Below are 23,464 nucleotides of genomic sequence, written 5' to 3'. Positions count from 1 at the left end.
AATGATACGAGATTAATTAAGTAATCTCTTTAAGTAAGCTAATCAACATTCATTAACTGTCAGTCACTCCACTAAAGATCACAGTTGTACTCTTTGCACTGCAGATATATTTTTCATGTCTATGCAGGTAATAAATCAATAGCAAGTTGACCCTTAACAAACTATTCATAATTGTAATTTGATCAAATGTACCGTTTTACCCCTATAGTTACATCTAACTCCTTAAGTACCACCGATCCCTCTAATGAACTATTAGTTATAGTCCAACTATAAACTAGACCCCTCTTTGGCCAGTGAGAGTGTGAGGCGTCTCATTGTTCAAGACTCGGAATCAGCCCTTAAGGGACAATTCATCACTTGTTCTATGATCGGGAAGGAGAGAATCCCGTTTACAAAAATTGTAGTAATTACAAAGTGAGTCGTATCCGTTTTGTCACAATGATAAGGTACCCCACTTATCCATCTACTATAGACCATTCAGATTATTACTTAAACATGATCCATTTGTATATTACCACATATATGTTTAAGCTACATTAAACAACCTAGGATCTTCGTTTATTGGATTTGGGTTAATGCAAACTAAATGTCAAATAAAATAATACTTTATTTAATTAAATAATAATTTGTGTATAAATAATTAACAAATTACGAAACCATGAGATTTAGAGCATCAACCCCAACAATCTCCCAGTTGTCCTAAAGTTAAAGAGTGTACAAATACAAAGTAAAAACAAAGTACAATACACAAAACAATAAACTAGCGATACATTACGCATCCAGTAACATCTCCTACTTGCTCTAGACTAGATGATGCATGTCTTGTAGACGTAGACTCTTTAAGTGACCCTCAAACACTTTAGCCAGGAGACCCTTTATAAATAGATCAGCAACATTGTGCTCCGAAGCTATCTTCGTGACGATCATGTCCTTTTGATGCCCCAATCTTCCATATGAGATGATATTTTCGCTCAATATGCTTATCAGTCTTGTGGATTCTAGGCTCCTTGAAATTAGTCACATCACCACTATTATCACAATAAAGGGTGATGGTCTTTGACATGTCAGGAACAACTTCTAGACCTATAAAAAATTTCCTAAGCCATATAGCTTCCTTGGTAGCTTCAGAAGCCGCCACATACTCTGCCTACATGGTAGAGTCAACAATGCAACCTTACTTTGTGCTTCTCCAGATCACAGCTTCTCTGTTAATCATGAACACGATCTTGGTGTGGATTTTCTGGAAACCTTATCAGTCTGAAAATCAGATTCAATGTATCTTGTAAGGATCAAATCCTTAGCTCCATGCATAAGCATGCAATTCCTTATTTTATGAAGATACTTAATGATGGTTTTAATTGTTGTCCAGTGATCTAATCTTAGATTGGACTAATATCAACTAACAATCTCCACTGTATACCAAATTTCAAGTCTAGTACATAACATTTGGATACATAAGGCTGCTAGAAACCGATGCATAGGAGATCTGTCTCATTTCCTCAACTTCTTAAGGTGTCTTAGGACACTGTTCCTTAGAGAATACAATTTTATACCCGAAAGATAATAAACCCTTTTTGGAATTGCACATCAAATATTTAACATGCATTTTGTCAATGTATGATGCTTGAGACGAGGCTTGTGTTTTGTTCTTACGATCCCTGATGATTTGGATCTTTAGAAAAAAACTATACCTCTCCTATTTCATTTGGAATTAGGCTGCTAATTACTATTTAGCATATGTCAGTAGATCTACATCATTCCCAATGAGTAGGATATCGTCCACATACAACATTAAGAAAGCTACTGAACTGTTAATGATTTTCTTGTAGACACAAGGCTCATCAAATTTTGGTCAAAGCCATAAGATTTAATCGCAATATTAAATCTTATATTCCAAGATTGAGACGCCTGTTTCAATCCATAAATGGATCGGTTAAGCTTTCAAACCATTTTTTCTTGACTTGTTTAATCAACCCCTCTAGTTGGTGCATATAGATGGTCTCCTCAGAATCACCATTCAGCAAGGTAGCCTTGACGTCCATTTTCCATATCTCATAGTCATAATATGTGGCAATGAACTAGTGAATCTATATAGACTTAAGCATGGCAACAGGTGAGAAAGTTTCCTCATAGTCCATTCCCTCAACTTGGGTATAATCCTTTGCCACCAATCTAGCCTTAAAGGTTTGTACCTTTCTATCTACACATCTCTTTTTCTTGTAGATCCATTCACAACCTATAGGCTTTACCCCATCAGGTTGATCTTCAAGATCCCAGATTGAACTAAAATACATGGACTCCATTTCGAGATCCATTTCCTTAACCCATTCATCTTTATCAACATCATCCATTGCTTGTTTATAAGACAATGAATCCTCAACCCCACCATTTGGTTTGACGGTTAAGGTTTAGGTTAAACCTATATAATGAGCATGTGGGTTTGAAACACTCCTACTACATCAAGGCTCCCTCAACTGGTGAGGTGGATGTGCTTGACTAGATGAATCGATATTAACAACTCTTGTTGATGTACTAACCTCTTCAACAACTCTTGTTGAAATTTCAGTAGTTTCATTAGAAAGTTTACTCAACACAATCTTATTACGAGGCTTATGCTCCTTGATGTGGTTCTCTTCTAAAAATGTAGCATTTATCGATACAACTACTTTATTTTCTTTAAGATCATAGAAATAACCACCTCTCATTTTCTTGGGATAACCTAAAAATAGGCACAATTTTAAATGAGATTCCAATTTCTTAGGATTTGCCTTAAACACATGTGTTGGAAAACCCTAAATTTTGAAGTGGCATAAACTAACTTTATGACCATTCCATAATTCCAAAGTTGTTTTCGGGTGGAACACAATTCAAAATATAAATTGCAGTCATTATTGCATAACTCCAAAACCAATTAGGTAAATGAGCATAACTCATCATAGAACGAACCATATCCAACATTGTTCTATTTCTCCTTTATGATACACCATTATGCTGAGGTGATCAGGTGCTTAGAGTTGAGATACGATTTCATGTTTTATCATATAGTCTTGGAATCTTAAATCCATATACTTTCCACCTCGATCTGATCGAACTGTTTTAATAGACCTAATGAATTCTCAACCTTAGCCTTATACTCTTTGAATTTTTCAAGAGCTTTAGACTTATGTTGCATTAGGTAAACATGCCCATATCTTGAATAATCATCTATGAAGAAGATGAAGTATTCCAACCCTCCTCTTGCCTTAACATTCATAGAACCACAAAGGTCTGAATGTACAAGTTCCATGAGTTCTTTGGCTATATGACCTTTCCAGTAAAAGGTCTTTTTGTCATTTTTTCTTCAAGGCATGACTCACATACTGGTAAAGAGTCTTCTTCTAACTCACCTAGAAGTCCATTCTTAACCAATCTCTCAATCCTATTGAGATTTATGTGACCTAGTCTTAGGTGCCAAATTTGGACATTTTCTTTAGGAGAAACTTTTTGTCTTTTATGTTGAGTTGGTGCAATTTTGAACATTTCAGTATTAATTTTAATAATAATTAAAATTCATTGGAAAATAAAATTTTAAATGAATTGAGGTTAGTGGGAAAATCCCACATTTTCACTCATTTGAACATTTAGAATCCCACTTAATATGGGTGAATTTGGTGTCAACTTTTAGTGCAATATGATTGCATGTTTCTCCTCTATAAATTGAGTGAAAGTTTTTTGGAAAAAATTGATGCAAGTTGTAAATTTGAAGAACATAAGCTCTTCCAAAACTTTACACCAAATCATTCCCAATCTAAAAATGCTCTTCAATTTCTTCACAATTTGGTTCCCACTAACCGTTCTAAGGTCAGAGAATAGTGGGAAAGGCTCTGGAGGTGGTCCATGGTTCGTGTTCAAAATTTAAACAAGAATTTGCTTCAATTTGAAGTTCTAAAAAGGTTGTGCTCTAAAGCCCTAATTTCTTGTTTTGTACATGCATGCTCGAATCCTAAAATTAATGAAATTAGAGTGCTTAAGATCCAAATTGCTTCTGCATGCTTGTTATTAACTCTTTCAATTGGTATCAGAGCAATTTTAAGCACTCAATTCGCATTAATTTTTGCTTGGTGGGTGTTAATTCATGTGATGAATGTTGTGTTGTTGAAGTGGATATATTAAAATTTTGATATCAAAATTTCCCTTCAATTCAATTGCAATTGTTGTAATTGGCCCCTTGTTTATGGGCTTTAATGTGTGAAGAAGGGTCTGTAAATTTACTAGAGTCAATAGAGTTGAACTGTAATTTGAAGTTTTTGGAGCAAGGCACATCAGAAAATGAAGCTTGAAGCTACTTCTGTCAAACGGCGTCGCAATGCTCCTTCAATAACGTTGCGGCGCTATTCATTAACAGTCCCAGAATTGCGGTAGCGCCACGAAACTTTCTAACAGTGCCACAATGCTATTCTTCAACGTTTGTAGAAACACGCATGCGAAGACACGCGGTCCAGCTGGACTAGTTTGGTTCAATTCAAGCCTATTCCAGTTGGTTCGACCTAATTTCAAGCTTTGGAAGTCCGATTCAAGGGTTATTCAACTGGTTTGGGCCGGTACGAAGGGTTCGAGAGCAGTTCGAATTGAAGCTGAGTTATTATTGTAATAATTTATTGTTTGCTTGGTAAGGATGTCAAAACTAATCCACTTCAGTGTGTGTTCAATTATTTATTCATTATGAATGTATGTTTTAATTAAATAAACCTTGTTTGTGCATAAAGTATGCCGTGTAGATTTAAAATCACACCATAGGAAAGCATGTTGCATGCATCGAAAGTGTTGGGTTTTATGTCCTAAAACTTGTGGTTTGTAAACATTAGAACTTATTCTGAGAATTCGATAAAGTTGTTGTTGAATATATTAGAAATCCAATAAACCTAAGTCCCTTGACTATTATATGAGTACTTGAACTTTATGTGGAGACATACAAGTGGATCAAGTTTGAGTAGTCAAAATGATCTATAGTATATGAATAAGGTTGGGTACCTTATTCTGGTAATACTATTGGATGCGGCCTACTCTATAGTTGTTACAAAGTGTTGTAAAGTGCTACATACGAAGCGATCCTAATTCGTGCATGTTGAGACATGAGGAGTGGGGGTGTCCTGTGCAAATGAGTTTTGTGCAAGATCGGACCACGAAATCTGTCATTCTTACTTTATAACGCTGTTTCCTTTTTAAGACTGTCTATTTCGAAGCGATGACCTAGGTAACTTAACCTAAATCCTGAGCTAACTATGAACTCTTATTTGTTCGGGATTATCTTTTGATCTGCAAACGGTGAGAGTAGATCGATTGCCTCTGCTCAATAAGCTTACCAGTTTGGGGATAAGACCGAAGGAATAGCTGAAAATATAGGGTGCAAGACAGAATTCACTCCTACCCGATTAGGATTAGTAGAGGGGTTATTTCTTTCAAGTGCTGATTATGGGTCTTGAACAAGAGGCCTTACCCTCTCATTGGCCTGAGAGGGATTCGATTTGTTGATTGGATCAATAATCAATTGTTCATTAGGGGATCAGTGGAACTTAAGAAACAAGAGGTAATTTCGGGGGTAAAACAGAGATTCGACCCAGCTGTTATTACGAGCAACCTGTGAAGGGTTAACTTACTAATCATGGTCATATCAAGTAGACATAATATATCTACAGTGAGGGGAGTTCAGCTATGGGCTTTAGTGGAATCACCCATTAGTTAACGAATGGGGATTAGATCGGTCTAATGAGTTTAGCCGATTAATCTCGGATCGTTGGAGCCCATGATCTGTAGGTCTGCGAGGTCTCCCTACTAGCTCGTAAATGAGTAAGCTTTAAGGTAGCTTGAGAAATTAATTTGAAATGTTCAAATTAAAAGAAACAAGAGAATAAATATTTAAATATGATTTAAATATATGAAGATCGTTATTGTGCAAAAATTAATTTAATATTTAATATTAAATTAATTTAAGAAAATCAATTTTTGAATTAAAATGGTTAAATCATTTTATGTTTTAAAAAGAAAATGGAAATTCGTTTGCATGTTGCACAAAATGAAAAATGGATTTTCTCCATTACCATCATCTTTATACTCACACAAAATGCATTATCTTCTCTACTTTGATTCTCCAAGCATGAGTTGCAAGCCATGCACTCCATCACTTTGCATGTTCATCTAATATATAAAGAAGATTGGAATTGTTGAAGAACAAGAAGAAAGAAGAGAATACAGAATTCAGAGAGAATAATATCAGTGAAGAAGAAACTGTCTTCTTCAATTTGCTGCTATGAGCTTTTCTTGTTTCTTCACATTTTCAAGTTGTTCTTGAGTCCCACAACTCTGCCTAAAGCTCCAAGAGCATAGTAGGGAAGGCTTTGAGGTGGTTCACGTTGATATCGAGTGAAGGCAGCAGTTGAACAAACGTTTTCTTGGAGAGTTCATCAAAGGTATGTTGTAAAAACCCATTTTTTATGAAGAGCATGCTTTAGTTTTTGCCAAAATTAGTGAATTAGAATGCTTATGAATCCTTGATACTTCCGCTGCATGTTGTTTAACTCTTACAGAAAGTATGTTATAAGTGTTATAATATATAGTATGTATGTGTAGGATTTCATGAGTTTTAGTATAAATTGTTATATTAAATTATGAAATGTATAATGTATGTTATGGAGAATGTATAAGTTATAAGTGTTTGAATTAGATATTTAAAATCTATAACAAAGATAAATGCATGCTCACCTAGAGTTGACAAATAACAACTTGTTTTAATAGTTAAAATAGGTCGTTATTGTTGGGTTGAAATCCCAAGCACAATGGAAAAAATTTAGACCACTTACAGATTTTAACAACAAACTAATAGAGGAAATAAAATTGAAAAACCCTTACTATCATTGACTACTCTTGAGGGCTTCACCAACATTTTGGATCTACAATCTTGATTCCTCTGTTGCAAATCAAGTGAGCATCACCAAAATGATTTCACTAGTATTCTCCTTGGGCTAGTGAGGTAGAAGGAGGTGGAATCCTTGAAGGGAATTTTCTTCAAAGAAAAATCAAAATACCAGAGCCAGGGAGAAACTAATTACGCAGAACTGTTGTTGAAGAAGAGGAGGGAGTTAGAGAGAAGATCTCTCCCACTCCCATATAACTCTCCACGTTGGAGAGTTTGTTATAATTTTTATATTTAAATTCATTATTTATTTAATTAATAAATCAAATCAAGTTTAATTAATTTAATTAAATAATAATAAATTCATTTAACTTAAAAAGTAAATTAAATGAAAATTTATTTTATTTTATTAAAATAAATCAAATAATTATCAATTAATCAAATTAATTAATAATAATTAAATATATCATATTTAATTAGATGCACATTAGAATCATATTCTAACATATCTCCCTCTCATATCCTATAGTTTTAATTCAATCAATTTAATTAAATCAAATTTAATTTAATTTAATTAAATAATTAATTAATTCTCCAATTAATTAGTCATTAAATTAAATATCACATATGTAATTTAACCTTATAATTGAATCACATTCAATTATTTTTCTCTCATATTACTTATAGTTTTAGTGGGCATCTAATGCATATTAATTTTAGGGCTATTTTTAAATATAGAAAAATATAGTATTCTATCGTTATCTATCGCGGTCTATCACACATAGATTATGATATTTGCTATTAATTGTAAATATTTTTAACAGTTTTGTCATTTAAAATAATTTCCTTTAATTTTAACCTATGGTTTTAATATGAATGCTATTCATATTAAATTTAATATTTGAAGTCCTTCAAATATTTAATTCTCCCATTAAATTAATTTTTGAATCAAATTCAAAATAAATTTATATAAAAATGTTTAATTAAAATATAAAATTTATATTATAATGTATCACCATACATTACATTCTTTCTCTTAGTAAATTTGAACATTTCAAATTACTTTAATTATCTCAATTTCCCTTTATGAGCTACCAGTGAGACCTAATGGATCTACAGATTAGAAGCTCCAATGATATGAGATTAATTGGCTAAATTCATTAACCAAGTTAATCAATATTTGTTGACTGTGAGTACACTCCACTATAGACCTACAATTGCACTATTCTCACTGCATATATATTTCTATGTCCACAAATATTGACCAATAATTGCAAGTTAGTCCTTCGCGAGTGTTCGTAACGTCAATTGGGTCAAATTATCATTTTACCCCTGGGTTATCTCTACATCCTTAGGTATTGGTGCTCCTCTAAAGAACATCCTGTTTGTGGTCCAAGTATCAAATTGAAATCCCTCTCGGGCTAATAAGAGACTAGGGTCCTTTGTTCAAGTCTCGGAGACACCACTTAAGGGAACAATCATCTACTTACCCTTAAAGTCAGGAAGGAATGAATTCCATCTCGTGAAATTATGTTCCTAACTTCCCACTCGGTATTGTCCCCAAAATGGTAGGTGTATTGAGTTGGCGGAATGATCACTCTCACCCATACAAATCAAAGGAAAATCCCTCGTGAACATGAGTTCATAATCCACTCAGGATTGAGACTAAGTTGCCCAGGTCATTCTAGTGAAATAGAAATCTAACTAGTCAATGGAGTTACATCTAGATGTTACTATTTCGTGGTCTAGTCTTATGCAAACTCATTGCATAGGATACCCTCACTTGCATGTCCACTACACGAATGCGTTGGATCATTGCATTTGTATCAAATACAAAGTGTGTCGTATCGATAGTGTTACCAAGATAAGGTACCTAGCCTTATCCATATACTATCGACCCTTTAGGTTGTATCTTGAACGTTGATCCCTATATGTCTTCACATACAACTCAAGATTCATACAACAATCTAGGATGTTAGTTTATTGGATTAGAGTTATTTAGGCAAGATAAATACAAGGTAAACAATAATTAATTTTTGTAATAAACATTATTAATACTTTATTAATGATCAATCAAATGTTAGATTTACTATCTACGAGTTTTAGGGCATAAAACTTAACAGACCCATACTTGAACTAAAACTCTAGTAAGTGGAATTTATGTACAATAAATAATCCAAAGCTGGAAATGTAAATGTATAATGTACATTACATGAAAAATAAATATACAAATACAATAAACTAGGGCATCCTACTACCCATTACTCATCTCTCACTTGCCTAGATTATAGTATATACATGTCTCACAAACCTAGACACTTTAGATGATTCTCGAACACTTTAGCCGAGAGAGCCTTCATAAATGAATTAGTGATGTTGTGCTTCGAAGTGATTTGGGTGACGATCACATCTCCTCATTACATAATCTCCCGTATCAAGTGATACTTCATCTCTATGTGCTTTCCTCGTTTGTGGTTTTGAGGTTCTTTTCAGTTAGCTATTGCCCCACTGTTGCCACAGTATAATGTAACGGGCAAGTCCATATTTGAAACAACTCCCAAATTTGTAAGGAACTTCCTAAACCAAACTGCTTCCTTAGTTGCTTCACAACACCTACATACTCAACCTCCCTAGTGGATTCTGCTATGCATCCTTGCTTGATGCTTCTCTAAACTATAGTTCCCCTTTTAAGAGTGAAACTGACCCTGACGTAGATTTTCTAAAATCATTGTCAGTCTAGGTGTCAGAGTTGGTGTACCTTGTAAGGATCAAATTCTTATCCCTATACACTAGTATGTAGTCCCTCATTATTTGAAGATACTTGAGAATGTTCTTAACCATTGTCCAATTTATCCCTAGATTGGACTGGTACCTACTGACTATTCCTAATGCATAACATATATTAGGCCTAGTGCAGAGTATAACATACGTTAAACTGCCCACAGCTGAGACATAGGGAATACATCTCATATCCTTAACTTCTTGAGGTGTCTTAAGACACTGTTCCTTAGACAAGTGAACCCCATGTTTGAAAGGCAATAAACTCTTCTTGGAGTTCTGCATCAAATATCAAGCCAACATTTTGTCGATATACGTTACTTGAGACATTGCCAACATTTTCCTGAACCTCAAGGTTCAGGATAACTTTCCCATGGCCCATCACAATGCTTTCCAAGATGTTTGTTCTACTCTTCGATTTTTTGATGAAATCCCCAAGTAAAGCCTCCACTGATGGTTTCTTCTCAACATGAGATTGAGAAGCAGAAAAACTTGGAGTGGCCTGCAAAACATTTTTATTATCAGCATATGAGAAATTTTCATGATTGCGCAAACCTGAATGGTAATTGGTGGGTTGATGCGTCTGAGATGAATTTTGATGAGATCCTTGAAATTCGTTCGCTTGATGCACATAGTTGGCTTACTCAGGATTAGGTATTTCCCATGATGTAGTTGCATTGCAAGTTGCCATCGATGCAATCAATGGTTAAGGACCTGTGGACAAATGATTTATGACGTTAGTCAAAGTAGCCATTTATGCCTTTAAAGCACTTACCTCATCGAGCTCATAAAGTCCTTCCATTTTAGATGAAGATCGTTCTCACGGCCAATTATAGCTCGTGGCAGTCATATTCTCCAATAATGCTTGAGCAACATTAGCAATCTTTGAAAACATTAATCCACTTGCAGCAGCATCCAAGATGGATTTCATTGTACTGGTCAACCCATTGTAAAGCAACTGAATTTGCAACCAGCCAGGATATCCATGCTGGGGATACTTCTGCAGTAGCTCCTTGTATCTCTCCCATGCCTCAAACAGCTATTCATCCTCTCTCAGTCTGAACGTTCCAATCTCTGTTCTTAATCTACTCATTTTCGCAAGAGGGAAGAATTTGTTAAGAAAGGCTTGGGTCAACTCATCCCATGTAGTTATACTTCCTATTGCAAGTGACTCTAACCAATCTTTGGCCTTGTGCTGCACAGAAAAAGGAAACAGCCTCAGACGAATAGCATTAGAAGAGACTCCATTTATTTTTACCATTTTGCCAATTTCCAAGAAAGAGTGGATGTGCTTGTGTGGATCTTCATGTGGAGTTCCTTTGAATGCAAGGTCCTGTGCCATTTGAATTAAACCAGGTTTTAGCTCAAAATTATTGGCATTAATTGGGGCCCCAACAATGCCAGTTTCTGTTGTAGGGACAACTAGCTGGAAATAATCTCAAATGGTTCTAAAAGCTCCTCCTTGGTCTCCCATGACATCAAACTCAACTCTTCGGTTCCTTCTCACTCTTCTCAAGGTTTGTTCAAGTTCTGGGTCACAGGGAACAAGTTCAGCTTGTTGACTTCTTCACATGCATAAGATTCTTCTATTGCTACAAAAAAAAAAAAAAAAAAAAAACCTAAATTAAGATTAACTCAGATCTTAGCAATATTAAGATTGGAAAAAAAAAATTTCTTGCCAGTCCTCGGCAATGACGTCAAAAACTTGATGCGCGCTGCGCAATGTAAGTATACGTATCGAAGTAATAAAATCCCAGTTAATGGGGTATCGTCCTCAAGGACTAACGTGAACAATTTATCTTAAGCTTAGTTATTATAATTCTTTGTCAATTTTATCCTGGCAACTGAAAGATGATTTTTATCAATGGTTAAAAAACAAATAATGATCAAACACAAGAAACAAATTGGAGAGAACAAATCCAGGGTGTTGTTTCATTAAAGGAGTACAATGAATTATGACATGTAATTGATTGAAAATGATAGATTGAGGCTAGAAATTCTAAAATAAAAAAATCCTTTCTCAAGCTCATTCCATTCTAACCCTAGCTTATCAACCTGAATCTCTTATATTTCTTAAACTAACATTGCATGAAGACCCTTCAATTACACCCCTTATTATTCCAAATTCACTCTCATGCAATTTCGAATAACAAAGTAAATTATGAGGTCCAACAAATTAAACTCTCTCTCGAGCAATCTAATTAGCCTAAGTTCATTTAGTTAATGGCCAGTTAATCAAAAGCATTAAGCACAAATAATTTAGAAATCTATGCAATAATCAATTAATCATAAAATCAATAGTTCATTGTCACAACCCAAAAAATCCAAAAAAAACCCTAGAGTTTAGAGTTTAGCCACACGTGATTACAAAAATATCAATCACAAAATAATAGTTTATCATGGCACAAAAATAATAAACACGTTGAAAACGATCTCCCCTCAATGGAATGGAATCCTAATCATGATCTTCTTGACTCTCGCCACGAATTCCAGATTGATCTTCAGCAAAATCACGTTCCCAATCGATCTTCTAGTCACGTTCAGTCCAAAAATGCTCTCGAATCAGCTCTCGATCAAATTCTCAAGTCCTCAGTCGAAAGTATTCGTCACTTCTCTGTTTTTCCTCTGTAAGTTTGTCTCTTCGTATCTAATTTGCCTCTTCCTAACCTAACGGCATTGTGTAATATTTATAAAGCCCTCGTAGCATCGCAACATTGAAAGATAGTGTCGCGATGCTAGCGTCATTGCAAACTGCATGTGATGTTCGTAGAGTCGCAACGCTGGCCTGTTTTGAGCCCTCGGTTCAGCAGCGTCAGGGAGGCAGCATTGCAACGCTAGTCCAACACTGGCTCCCTCGAATTGCCTTCAAGATTCAGCCTCTTTTCTACATTTTTTATCCTTGGTTCCTTCTTAATTTTGTAGTCAACCCGCAATTACTCAAATCTTAACTTTTACCCTTTTTTTTTTTTATCATTTTTGCACAAATTTCCCCTGATGCTTAGTTTCCTGAAATTAATCAATGAACTGCATCAAACCAAATAAAACTAGCAATAATAGTTCTAAATTTGAAAGTAATAAAAGCACGTTTTAGATACTTTTCAAACCTACCTTCCCAAAATGTGAAAAATAAAAATGCAAGAAATTGGCTCTTATACCAATTATATGGATCGAATCCCATGTGGAAGCATGACACCGCCTTGCATTTAGTTCTTCCATTTAAAAAGAAACAAAAGATAGCAAGCGTACTAAAACAAAATGGAATAGGATAAACATCATACTAAGCATGTATTATAAAGGAGAAGCAAAAAAGGATGAACGATTCTTACTTTCATAGATTCCCAAACTTCTCGAAATTCCTTTTGTTCTTCACACAAATGTCTTCTCAAGGATCACCGACACCACCACAAGAATAACTTTGTTATTCTCTAGGATTCTAAGAGTTGGATGAGTGGTCTCCAACATTTGGAAGAGTAAGAGGTAGAGAGATTGTAGAAAGAGAGTAGAGAGGAATTGTCTTGGAGGCTAGGTATGTTTTCGCATAAAAGAATGATTGCCCTAAATGGGCTAAAAGGATGAATTTATATGGAGAGAGGTTTACCTCTTCTCCAAGTATTTCCTTTTTCACCCTTGAGGCCAATTAATTAAATAACCCCTTTATTTAATTAATTGACACATTAACTAAATAACAATATATTAAATCTAATTTAATATATAGTTGATTAATTAAAATATAGACATCATGTGTTTATATGCTTCCACCTCTCTAACACTATAATTAATTAAATTTTCATGAATCTAATTCACGTGAATTCAATATTTGAATCTCATTCAAATATTTCTCTCTAACATAATTTGAATTATAGGTCACATTAATATACAATTCCTCAATTGATTTGAACAATTCAAATCATTCCTCATTAATATCCTTTAGTGAGCTAACAAAGAGACCTGATGGACCTACAGATCAGAAGATCCAACGATATGAGATTAATTGGCTAAACTCATTAACCAAATCAATCAATATTTGTTAACTATGGTACACTCCACTAAATACCCAAAACTGCACTCTTCTCATTACAGATATACTTATGTAACTAGGGATATAGACCAATAAGAACAAGTTAGTCCTTCATGAGTGTTCGTAACACTAATTGGGTCAATATATCATTTTACCCGTAGGTTACCTCTATACCCTTAAGTATCATCGCTTCTCTAATAAACAACTTATTGATAGTCCAACCATTAAACGGAAACCCCTCTCGGGCCAGTGAGAAGGTAGGACCCTTTGTTCAAGTCCCAGAAACACAACTTAAGGGAGCACTCATCTACTTACCCTAAAGTTGGGAAAAAGTAAATTCTATCTTGTATTATTATGTTCTCGACTCCCCAGTTGGTCTTGTCCCCAAAATGGTAGACTTATTAAGTCGAAAAGCTGACAATTCTCACCCATACAAATCAAAGGACAATCTCTCGTAAACAGAAGTTCATAATACACTTTGGACTAAGACTAAATTGCCTAGGTCATCCTATTGAAATAGAAACCTAACTAGTCAATAGTGTTACATCTAGTGGTTACTATTTCGGGATCCAATCTTATGAAAACTCATTGTAAAGGATACCCCTACTCACGTGTCACCTACAAAAACGTGTTGGATCATTTAGTTTTGAATCAAATACAAAGTGGGTCGTATCTATAATATCACCTGGATAAGGTACCCAATCTTATCCCTATACTATAGACCCTTTAAGCTGTATCTTGAACATTGATCTCTGTTTGTCTCCACGTACAGTTCAAGACTCATAAGACAACCAAGGATGTTAGTTTATTGAATTTAGAGTAACATTTGTTGGATGTTAGACAAAATAGAATACAGCACAATCAATAACATTTATTGAAATAACAATGATAACTCTTTGTTGATGACGATCAATTAACTACATTTAATATCTACGAATTTTAGTACATAAAACCCAACGTTCACAATATTAAGGAAAAAAATTTTCGCCTACCTTGATCACCTTCCAAATTGGCTTCTTTTTCTTTAAGATGTTAAAGGACCTACGAATACATATATGCATTACCTTCCTTAATGGTTCCCCAATGAATGGGAGTCCAAATTTGGATAATGGTAGAACCATTAGATTTAACTTTCATTATCTATTTATCATCATAACCACAACTATCAATTGCAACAAATTTACGAGGCTAAGGTAACTTACAATGCATTTGTCTTAATAAACAATAGAAGGAACTTTGTTGTGCATTACCAAAAGTGGAAGACAAAAGATTATCCAAGATTAGGAAAATAAAAAGATGGGCAACACCTAAATACCAAATGTTCAAAATTGAAAAGTAGTTCAGACAATAATTTCGTGTCGGAACACTACAACAAAATTGAGATTTCATGACATTTAAAAACTAGGATTTCATGACATTTTAAAAATTGTCCATTTTACTTGAAAATGACGTAAAAAGTTCATAAGAAGCATCAAAGTGACATTTTCACTCTCTATATAAGTTCCATAAAAATGCTCGAGTTTCATTTTGACTCTGAAAACTACGTAAAGTGTTCAAAAAAAGTATCTAAGTTTGATTTTGAAACAACATAAAATGTTCCTAAAAAATGTCTAACACTTTGACTATGAAACCCACTAAAATGCTCCTAAAAGGTAGATAAGTCATACTTTGTCTACGAAAATCAAGTAAATATTTCTTAAAAAGTGTCAAAGTGACACTTTCAATCTCGAAACCAAAAAAAAAAAAAAACTAAGCCTCACTTTCAATCTCGAAACAGTTTCAAATCTATGTTTTGGTATGGATGTGGAAACTACTTATCTAGATCGAAACTGACTGTTTCTTAACCGAAAAGCCATTTTCTTGAACAAATACCAACTTTCTAATGATATAAACAACAAACACAATTCTTAGGTGTTACAACATAGTTTGAAAACCTTAACCAACACTGATATTGAAGGTCTAAGAGGGATAATATTACCCACAATCAACTAAAACCAATAATAGACCTTAATCGAAATGGCGCAAGATTTGAAACTCTCCTGCAAATATTGAATCATGATGGACCAGAGCCACCGCAATGGGATTAGTTTAAGAAGTCAAAATACTAAAACCAACACAATATAAATAGTAACATTTCACTTAGCATAACAACGAAAAGTTATTGGAGTGGTTAATAATTATTAGATTAAAAAAAATAAAAGAAAAAAACTTCATTCCCTCACCTTAAGCATATGAAGTTCACTACAACAAATATCACGTATGATAACTTTGAAGAAATGCTATGTAAACTTTTTATAGTATTTTTCGAAATGTTGTCATAGGAGATATTATTGAAAGTTACAGACTTTTCATAGAGTTTTTTCAATGCTACAAAAAGTGCTATAAAAAGTCTATTTTTGATAGCTTTCAAGGGTGTGAAAATTTTCATAGCATTAGCAAAAACACTATGGTTACTTTTTAATAACATTTTGTATAGAAATGAAAAAAAATGCTATATAACACATATTATAGCGTTTTTAGGTATGTTGTTGTATCCGATGTTATTAAAAGTTCCCAACTTTTCATAACGTTTTTCGATGTTATAAAATAAGCTATAAAAATTTCATTTTTTATGGCATAAATTTAGTTTTATGAAAAATTTCCATAGCATTACAAAAATGCTATAAATGACATTTAATAACAGTTTTTTAGCAATAAAAAAATGCTATAAAAACATATGGCATATTTAATTTCATTGTAGTATCTATTGTTATATATATTGCATTTGTACAGGTTAGCTATCTTATCAAAACAAATATGTGCATCTCGAACATAGGCATAAATATAGGCATAAGGGGCGAATTTGAAAGTACGCTTTCATAAGAAGTGACTCCGAAAAGACACAATAACATAATCGTAGGTGGCAATCCCATAAGGACGTCGAAACATGCAGTCTTATAGGAGCACTAACAACCACCATCAATCTACATGCAACATACATCGTCAAAGTTCATATAGCCATAGCATAATATAATAATCATAGTAACATATCTTATGAGTTTTCAGAACAGTCTGAACAGTCAAGTCAATCATGGCAGAACATTCCATCACAAAAGTGGCATGCTTTCAATGTACTCACAGACTTAATACCAACTTAGGGTTCGAGGGCGAACCGGTAGTAAATCACTTACCTCATATTTAAGCCTAAGCAAAATAGCAATCTAAATCCCTCTTTATCTTGAGAACAGTTTTTTTTTTTTTTTAATCAATCCTTTAACATTAACCAATTTTAAATTCCAACATTATGGCCTAATTTTAATCGTCATAAATAATCAAACCACTGATCCCTCTAATGAACAATAGATCATAGTCCCATTATGACTAAACCCCTCTCGGGTCAAGAGAGGGTGTTGCACCAAATCGTTCAAGACCCAGAATCAGCCCTTAAAGGAGCAACTTATTTGCTTACCCTTGCTTCGGGGAAGGAGTGAATTTCATATTGTATAGCTAAGTTCCCAGCTCCTCAATCAGATGAATCTCCAAAATAGTAGGCTTGTTGAGTTGGCGATCTAGCCACTCTCACCCACACAAATAAAAGGAACGCCCTCATAGGCAGGAGTTCACAACTCACTCAGGATTAATGTCATGTTACTTATGGTCTTCCTAGTAAAATGAAAGTCTCTATTATGAATGACATTATATAATGAGACTAAACATTTCGTGGTTCGGTCTTATACAAGCTTCTTTATATAGAATATCCCCGCTCGCATGTTTAATACATGAATGATCAGGATCAGATCATTTGTAGCACTTTACAATATTTGTAACACCTACAAAGCGGGTCATACTCGTAGTGTCACCAGGATAAGGTATATCCATATACTACAGACCATTTAGGTTATCACTTAAACATGATCCACCTATATGACTCCATATATATGTTTAAGTTACAATGATAACCATGGATGTTTGTTTATTGGTTTGTGGTTAGTGCAACTAAAATATCATATATTTCATAGACAGAAGTGAATAAAATATCATATATTATTAATCACAGAAATATTTGTTCATACAACTGTTTACAAACTATGAGACCCTACAAGATTTAGGGCATCAACCCCAACAATCTCCCACTTATCCTAAAGCTGGTGGAATGTACAAAATAATCAAATTACAAGTACACAAAACAATAAACTAGGGCATCATTTAGCAAATGTTACACGAACGCATAGCCAAATCTAAATGATCGTCTAGCTTAAGCTACACGATGCAACCATCGTTTCTTCTTCTCCATCAAAGCGAACTGCAACTCTTGCATTTGAAGCTTCTTCACGAATGACTCAAATACTATAAACAAAACGAAAGTCAAAAAAGAGACAACTATACCGAAACATCCATCAATAATATCCGCATACATTTAACTTTTGTAAATGTAAAACGAAAGCCAAAATAGGACATGAGATTTAAAATCAAAACATCACTTTTGATTTTACTGTGAACAACTTCCCTTATTCACCTAAATCTTGATTCATGGAAACACTTTCCGAATGGAGCAATCGAGGTATAATCGACACGAAGCGAAACATGAATCTTGATGTGAACTCTTAGGAATGTGAGAGCTAAAAATAATATATCACATACATTATTAATCTTTCAATGAAGCATTCTAATAAATTCTCATTGAAATGTTCTAATAGCATATCATATATGTTATTAAACTCCTACTAAAGTGTCATACATTTGTTTGGGTATATTCTTTACTCAGGTTTGTTCCGACTAATTAAACAACCTAAGTCTAGGTGTTTATCCAAATATAACATTTATATTTGGATTTAACCTACGATGTCTAGGTGATAAACTAGTTTTAGAACCTTATATCGCTCACGTATTACTTATAAAACTGGTTCACAACGCTCAATTATTCGGCCATAATCCTCAGGTAGAGGTGTTCTATAGACCGTCAACTTAAATACCCCTACCCTTAGACAAGATTATATACCGGTTAAGTTTGTAACCCTAGTTTTACAAGATAACGACCTATTTTAACTATTAAAATAAGTGATTAATCTACGTAAGCATGCAACTTATCTTTGTTATGGATTTTACATATCTAACCCAATTTTATAACAACTTACAAAATTTTAGACATGCTAAGCATCCATAACATACTTCAAAGACATTCAACATTTAATATAACATTTATATTAAAACATTTGAAACCCTATACATGCATACTATATATTATCACACTTTATAACATACTTTCAATGCATGTAACATGCTTCCTATGGTGGGATTTAAAATCTACATGACGTACTTTATGCACATACAAGATTTATTTAATTATAACATACATCATATGCATAAATAATTAGAAACAGACTAATATGGTTTTAGTTTTGGCATTTTCAAGCAAACAAAACCCTAATTATTACAAAATTCAGCAAAAACCAGCTCCAAAACACTTCTAGATTGCTCGAACCACCTTGAATTGAACCCGAACCTCTCGAACCAGACCTCCAAAGCTTAAAATTGGGCTAAACCGGGCAAAAACCATCGAGTGCCATCAAACATCGAGTATGCCATCGTGCAACGAGTATTTCAAAAAATACCATCAAGTATGCCATAGAGTACCATCGAGTATGGCATCATGCATCAAGTATTTCACAAAATACCATCGAGTATGGCATCATGGATCGGGTATTTCACAAAAGACCATCAAGTATGAGCATCGAGTACCATTGAGTATGGTATTATGCATTAAGTATTTCAAAAAATACCATCGAGTTGCTCATCGAGTATGACATCATGCATCGAGTATTGGGCAGTGGCAGAAAATCCAGTTCCTACTGCTCGACCTTCTTCACTTCTTTCTTCAATTACATCTTAATTGCAACTCTAATGACTCCAATTAAATTACAGTCACTTAAACATACATTAAGACCTATCAATCAAGAGCCAATTACAAGAATTACAACGTAAATGAAGACAAAATCAAGTCAAAACTTAGAAAAAATATATCAGTTCATCATTTTCATACAACTTATGAAAACACCCAGCAAGCCAAAATTAAACCGAATTGAATGCTTAAATGATGCTCTGATACCAATTGTCGGAATACAGAAACAAGAAGCGAAAGAAGAAGATGATCATTAAGTATTCTAATTCATTACTTTTTGCTACAAATTCAGCATGCTCATAAACTAAAAAGAGAGTTTCAACACTAACCTTTGAAGTGCCTTTTGAATCACGATCTTCAGCTACAATCTCCTTTTCCTTTGGTTTTTAACCACCACAAGGTCTTCCTTACTATTCTCTTTGAGTCTTAGATTGAGTTGTGAGACTAAAAAAAAATTTGAATTAGGGAAAATGAAGGTGAAGAATTAGTTTTTCAGCAGTGTGTAGAATACTTCTTCAAACACTTTTTTTTTTTCCAGCAAAATTCAACTATTTACACGCAGAACTAAAGTTTTTATATTGCATGACTTTCAAGCAACATACCTTATGCATGAATTCCATCTCAAGCTTGAGAATTTGAGCTATAAAAGTACTGGAACCATGAATGAGCTGCTAGGTTGAAGAAGTGGGAAAATCCCACTTTGAGATTTTCTCATTTTCTTCATTTTCCATTTAATTTTAAAACTATTTACAAAATTAAATTTCAATTTCAGTTTTTAATCTTAAAATTAAAAACGAAATTAATTTTATAAAATTTAATACAAAATTAATTTTCCTAATAAAATTAATAATAATTAATTAAAAATTTTAATTAATTATAATTAATTTAATATCAAATATTAAAATAATTCAATACTAATTCCACCACCACAAATCCCTATTCATGGATTTAATATTTAAATTATATTTAAATATTAACTAATTCTCTAATTTCGTTTAATTCCAAAAATTAAACACATAGTTATATCACATATAATTACTAATTCTCTTAATTTGTATTTGAATGATTCAAATTAACTTATCATGTTATTCTAAGTCTTATCCATTTGTGAGGTTGTAGGGGTATTTAATGGATCTATAGATCATAGGCTCCAATGATCGGAGATTAATTGGCTAAACTCTTTACACTGAATTAACCCCCATTCGTTAACTACCGGGTCACTCCACTAAAGCCCGTAGTTGCACTCCCCTCACTGTAGATATATTGTGTCCACTTGATATAACCATGATTAGTAAGTTAACCCTGCACAGGTTGTTTGTAAAAATGACTGGGTCAAAAGGCTGTTTTACCCTCGATATTAGCTTTTGTTCCTTAAGTCCCATTGATCTAATGAACAATTTGTTTGTGATTCGATCATCAAACTGAGATCCTCTCAGGCCAATGAGAGGGTGGGGCCCCTTGTTCAAGACCCCGAGTCAACACTTAAGGGAACAACATCTATACTATCCCTAAAAACGGGTAGGAGTGAATTCCATCTTGCACCCTATGTCCCTAGCTATCTACCCGGTCATACCCTTGAAATGGGAGGTTTATTGAGCCGATGCTGTTGAGCCAACCTTCACCTATGTAAATCTAAGGATAATCCGGAATAAAATGGAGTTCATGGTTAGCTCAGGATTAAGGTCAAGTTACCTAGGTCATCGTTTTGAAATAGTCAGTCTTAAACAGTAAACAACGTTATAAAGTAAAAGTGACTTATTTCTTGATCCAATCTTGTGCAAGCTCATTGCACAGGACACTCCCACTCCTCATGTTATTATATGTATGAATCAGAATCACTTCGTCTGTAGCACTTTACAACTCCTTGTAACAACTACAGAGTGAGCCGCATCCAATAATATTACCAGAATAAGGCACTCTCCCTTATTCATATACTATTTACTCGAACCCGATCCACTCGTATGTCTCTACATAAAGTTTAAGTACTCATGTAATAGCCATGGATCTTTTAATTTATTGGATTATTTCTAAAATAAAATATGTAATTCATATATTCAATACAACTTTATTGAATCAAACTTCAACAACTTTATTAATTTACAGAATGAGTTTATTGTTTACAAACCACATGTTTTAGGACATAAAACCCAACAAAAACTTTGATTGAAAACCCGAAACATAATGGGTAAAAATAAATTAGGGCTAAAATTAAATGGACAAACAAAATACTCAAGAAATCCTCACAAACCACAATCTTAACCAAATTCCCAAGATTTCGATGACCTCTATTGCTGGTGGCGACAACCCACGACGAGTGGACGGACGCACAAACCTATGACGTGGCTCGCGGGGTTGACAACTTGGCTTGGGCATGAACATAGGGTGGACGTCTGACAGACCACCTGCAGACTAGCGACGGATGACCTGCGGCACGTAGAACACGGCGAAAATAGGCGGGATGAGCATCAAGGGCTGAAGAAAAAAACCAGCGAGGAGTACGTCGCATGACTGAAGGGGAAGGAGAAGAAGACTTCTCTCTCTTTTTTCCTTGAGTGGCATATTTTCCAAGGCAATCATAGTATATATATATATATTTCTCAATTTCTTTTCTATCCCACTAATTTCCCTTTTTACTTCTCAAAATCCAAATTCAATTTAGTCCCCAAAATCATTTATTAAACAAGGAAGTTTTTTTTTCCCAAATTTTCTCCAAATAAATTTTAATTTCCACTACTTGAATTAAACTCAATCTTTTTAGAGTAAAACAATTGAGCCCATATCGCTTTGATCTTATCTCGTCCTCACGTTCTCATGTTGCTTTCTCGAAATGATGATTATGCCACAAAACTTTCACTAGCGCTATCCCTCTGTCGTAAAAAACTTTCACTTCCCTTAAAATTAGTTGTATCGGCTTCTCTTCATACTTTAAGTTCTCATTCAACTGCAAGGGTTCAAAGTCTATCACATGGGAGAGATCTGGCAAAGCTAAACGATAAGCCACAGGGCCAATTTGCTCTAATACCTTGAAAAATCGAATCAAATGCGGACTTAGCTTCCACTTTCTCTCAAACCTTAAAACTGTTGGAGAGGTACCAGCACGCAGCGAAAGCGAACAGGATTCAGAAGCATTCTAATTCATTAATTTTGGCAGAAAAGAAAACATGCTAAAACAGAGTTTAATGGGTTTCAAGACATACCTTTAAGAACTGTTGAAATCTTGATTTTCAGCTGTAAATTCCTCCAAATCTTTGTGCAGACCACCACAAGCTTCCGTACTATTCTCTTGGTGCTCTAGATTGAGTTGTAGGACTCAAAATAAGCTGGAATCAAAGGAAACTTGGAGAAAGCTCACTGTAACAACCCAAATGAAAAACATCTTCTTCTACTCGAATTTTTCAGAAAAATTCAATCGGTTACATCTCTTCAACTTCACTCCAATCTCTTCAATATATTGCAGACTATCATGCAAAGAGATTTGCTGCATGAGATTTAAGGAAATCGAATCCGAGATTTCCATGAACAGCGGAAAATAGATCATTCCAAATTACAATCATGAATGAACATTACAAATTACAGTCACAAATAAACATACAGTTATGCAATCAATAAAGAAATTACAACATGGACAATCAAATAAACAAGGAGAATACTACGAATGTTTGTTGACTCGTTTGAACACAGCAACTTCAAACGCTCGAACAACACGACTGCAACACTACATGAACACTTCGCACTCGTCCTCAGCGATCGCCTCAGTCACGAACTCCCTAGCAACCCGAATGAACTCCATAGAACCTCGACAGTATCGAGTTGAGTATGACACCACCAAGAAGGTTACCTTGATATTCTCGGTGTGAGAATCCAAAGGGTGGGCTCTATGTGGATTTGGAATGAGGCAGAC

The sequence above is a fragment of the Benincasa hispida genome, chromosome 3 (assembly GCF_009727055.1).
Source record: "Benincasa hispida cultivar B227 chromosome 3, ASM972705v1, whole genome shotgun sequence".
Classification (NCBI taxonomy): Eukaryota; Viridiplantae; Streptophyta; class Magnoliopsida; order Cucurbitales; family Cucurbitaceae; genus Benincasa; species Benincasa hispida.
The sequence above is the reverse complement of the archived record's forward strand: the minus strand, read 5'-3'. Positions refer to the sequence as shown.